The sequence below is a fragment of the Bos indicus genome, chromosome 13 (genome assembly GCF_029378745.1).
Source record: "Bos indicus isolate NIAB-ARS_2022 breed Sahiwal x Tharparkar chromosome 13, NIAB-ARS_B.indTharparkar_mat_pri_1.0, whole genome shotgun sequence".
Taxonomy (NCBI): Eukaryota; Metazoa; Chordata; class Mammalia; order Artiodactyla; family Bovidae; genus Bos; species Bos indicus.
The window spans coordinates 51360122-51364639 of record NC_091772.1 but is presented as its reverse complement, the minus strand read 5'-3'; positions in this window follow the sequence as shown (position 1 = coordinate 51364639).

Here is a 4518-nt window from a genome sequence, read left to right as displayed (position 1 = left end):
TCGCTCAGTCGTGTCTGACTCTTTGTGACCCCATAGACTGTAGCCCACTAGGTTACTCTGTCCATGAAATTCTTCAGGCAAGAATATTGGAGTGGGCAGCCATTCCCTTCTCTATGGGATATTCTAAACCTAGGAATCGAACCCGGGTCTCGGGCATTAGCAGGTGGACTCTTTAATGTCTGAATACCAGGAACCCACATTTTTCTTGTGTCCTGATAACATGACTTCCCAAATCAATTTGCTGAAACCAGAGAGCCATGTTCCCCCCGTCATTTATCGTGGAGTAGAAGGATGTGTGCTTATCTCCTGTGAGAACACCAAAATTGCAGCTAGCTGCTGAACAACCATCCACAGGAGGATGTTGGAACCCACCACAAAAAGATACCACACATCCAGGGACAAAGGAGAAGCCACAAGATGGTAGGAGGGGTGCAATCACAATAAAATCAGATACCAAACCTGCTGAGTGGGCAACTCACAAACTGGAGAACAAGGATAGCAAAGTAGTTCTCCCATTGTTGTGAGGGTTCTAGGGCCCACATCAGACTTCCCAACCTGGGGATCCAGCAAAGGGACTGGAAATCCCCAAGGAATCTGAAGCACAGCAGGATTTGATTATAGAGCTTCCACAGGACTGGGGGAAACAGAGATTCTTGGCAGGCACAAACCTTGTGTGCACCAGGACCCAGGGGAAAGGAGCACTGACCCCACAAGAGAATGAGCCATACCTACTTGCGAGTCTTTGAGGATCTCCTGTGGAGGGAGAAAAAGTTGATGCTATTAAAGTGCTGAACTCAGTATGCCAGCAAATTTGGAAAATGCAGCAGTGGCCACAGGGCTGGAAAAGGTCAGTTTTCATTCCAGTCCCAAAGAAAGGCAATGCCAAAGAATGTTCAAACTACTGCATAATTGTACTCATTTCACACACTAGCAAAGTAATGTTCAAAATTCTCCAAGCCAGGCTTCAACAGTATGTGAACTATGGACTTACAAATGTTGAAGCTGGATTTAGAAAAAGCAGAGGAACCAGAGATCAAATTGCCAACATCCACTGGATCATCAAAAAAGCAAGAGAGTTCCAGAAAAACATCTATTTCTGCTTTATTGACTATGCCAAAACCTTTGACTTTGTGGATCACAACAAACTGTGGAAAGTTCTTCAAGAGATGGGAATACCAGACCACCTTACCTGCCTCCTGAGAAATCTGTATGCAGGTCAAGAAGCAACAGTTAGAACTGGACATGGAACAACAGACTGGTTCAAAACTGGGAAAGGAGTATGTCAAGGCTGTATATTGTCACCCTGATTATTTAACTTATATGCAGAGTACATCATGGGAAATGCTGGACTGGATGAAGCACAAGCTGGAATCAGATTGCTGGGAAAAATATCAATAACCTCAGACATACAGATGACACCAGCCTTATGGCAGAAAGCGAAGAGGAACTAAAGAGGCTCTTGATGAAAGTGAAAGAGGAGAGTGAAAAAGTTGGCTTAAAACTCAACATTCAGAAAACTAAGAACATGGCATCTGGTCCCATGACTTCATGGCAAATAGATGGGAAAACAATGGAAACAGTGACCTGACTTTATTTTCTTGGGCTCCAAAATCATTGCAGATGGTTACTGCAGCCATGAATTAAAAGACGTTTGCTCCTTGGAAGAAAAGCTATGACCAACCTAGACAGTATATTAAAAAAGAGTCATTACTTTGCCAACAGAGGTCCATCTTGTCAAAGTTATGGTTTTTCCAATAGTCATGTATAGATGTGAGAGTTGGACTATAAAGAAAGCTGAGTGCCAAAGAATTGATGCTTTTGAACTGTAGTGTTGGAGAAGACTCTTGAGAGTCCCTTGGACTGCAAGGAGATCAAACAAGTCAATCCTCAAGGAAATCAGTCTTGAATATTCATTGGAAGGACTCATGCTGAAGCTGAAACTCCAATACTTTGGCCACCTGATGTGAAGAACTGACTCATTGGAAAAGACCCTCATGCTGGGAAAGACTGAAAGCACAGGAGAAGGGCATGACAGAGGATGAGATGGTTGGATGGCATCACTGACTTGATGGACATGAGTTTGAGCAAACTCTGGGAGCTGGTGATGGACAGGGAAGCCTGGCGTGCTGCAGTCCATGAGGTCACAAGGAGTCAGACACAACTTAGTTACTGAGCTGAACTGAACTATGGAGGGAGGATCAAAAGTGGCCTGCAGGAAGGACAGGGGCTCTGGCAGCAGCAGTCCTGGCAGGCATGTGTTGGCTTAAGTCCTTTTTGGAGGTCAACAGTAGCCCTACCACAGAGCCTGTAGACTCCAGGACTGGGTTGCCTCAGGCCAAACAACTAACATGGAGGGAGCACAGCCCCACCCACTCAGCAGACAACTGAATTAGAGATTTACTGAGCATGGCCCTGCCCACCAGAGAAAGACCCAGTTTTCCCCATAACCAGTCCCCCATGATCAGGAAGCTTGTACAAGCCTCTTATCCTCATCCATTAGAGTGCAGACAGAAGAAGCAAGAACAATAATCCTACAGTCTCCAGAACAAAAACCACAATCACAGAATGTTAACCGAAATGATCACATGGATCACAGCCTTGTGTGACTCAGTGAGCTCTGAGCCATGCTGTGCAGGGCCATCCAAGACGGGTGGGTCATGGTGGAGAGTTCTGGCAAAATGTGGTTCCACTGGGGAAGGGAATGGCAAACCATTTCAGTGTTCGTGCCTCGAGAACCCCATGAACAGTATGAAAAGGCAAAAAGATGACACCAGAAGATGAGTCACCCAGGCTGGTAGGTGTCCAATTTGGTACTGGGGAAGAGTGGAGAAATAGCTTGAGAATGATGTGTCTGTTGGTGAAAGTAAAGCCTAATGCTGTAAAGAACAATATTGCATAGGAACCTGGAATGTTAGTTCTATGAATCAAGTTAAATAGGATTTGGTCAAGCAGAAGATAGCAGGAGTAAACATTGATATTTTAGGAATCAGTGAACTGATGGACTGCAAAATGGACTGGAATGAGCAGATTTAATTCAGATAACCATTATATCTACTGTTGTGGGCAACAATTCCTTATAATAAACGGAGTAGCCCTGATAGTAAAAACAAAAAAGAGTCTGAATGCAGTACTTGGGTGCAATCTCAAAAACAATAGAATGATCTTGGTTCGTTTCCAAGGCAAACCATTCAAATTCATAGTTGTCGAAGTCTTTGCCCCAACAACTAATGGTGAGGAAGCTGATGTTGAACGGTTCTATGAAGACCTACAAGACCTTCTAGAACACACAGACAGACAGACACACACACACATATCCTTTTCATCATAGGGCACTGGAATGCAAAAGTGGGAATTCAAGAGATCCTTGGAGTATCAGGCAACTTTGCCCTTGGAATACAAAATGAAGTAGGGCAAAGGCTAACAGAGTTTTGCCAAGAGAATGCACTGGTCATAGGAAACAGCCTCTTCCAACAACACAAGAGATGACTCTACACATGGACCCAGGTGGTCAATACCAAAATTAGATTGATTTTATTCTTTGCAGCCAAAGATGGAGATACTCTATGCAGTCAGCAAAAACAAGACCTGGAGTTGACTGTGGCTCAGATCATGAGCTCCTTATTGCAAAATTTGGACTTAAATTGAAGAAAGTAGGGAAAGCCACTAGACCATTCAGGTATGACCTAAATCAAATCCCTTATGATTATACAGTGGAGGTGACAATAGACTCAAGGGATTAGATCTGGTAAACAGAGTACCTGAAGAACTATGGATGGAAGTTCGTAACACAGTACAGGAGGTGGTGACCAAAACCATTGCAAAGAAAAAGAAATGCAAGAAGGCAAAGTGGTTGTCTGCGGAGGCCTTACAAATAGCTGAGAAAAGAAGAGAAGCAAAAGGCAAGGGAGAAAGGGAAAGATATACCCAACTGAATACAGAGTTCCAGAGAATAGCAAGGAGAGATAAGAAAGCCTTCTTAAGTGAACAATGTAAAGAAATAGAGGAAAACAATAGAATGGGAAAGATTAGAGATATCTTCAAGAAAGTTAGAGATACCAAGGGAACATTTCATGCAAAGATGGGCACAGTAAAGGACAGAAATGGTATGGACCTAGCAGAAGCAGAAGATGTTAAGAAGAGGTGGCAAGAATACACACAAGAACTATATAAATAAGGTCTTAATGACCCAGATAACCATGATGATGTGGTCACTCACCTAGAGCTAGACATCCTGGAGTGCGAAGTCAAGTGGGCCTTAGGAAGCATTACTACAAACAAAGCTAATAGAGGTGATGAAATTCCAGTTGAACTATTTAAAATTTAAAAGATGGTGCTCTTAAAGTGCTGCACTCAATATGTCAGCAAATTTGGAAAATTCGGCAGTGGCCACAGGACTGGAAAAGGTCAGATTTCATTTCAATCCCAAAGAAAGGCAATGCCAAAGAATTTTCAAACTACTGTACAATTGCTCTCGTTTCACATGCTAGCAAGTTAATCCTCAAAATCTTTCAAACTAGG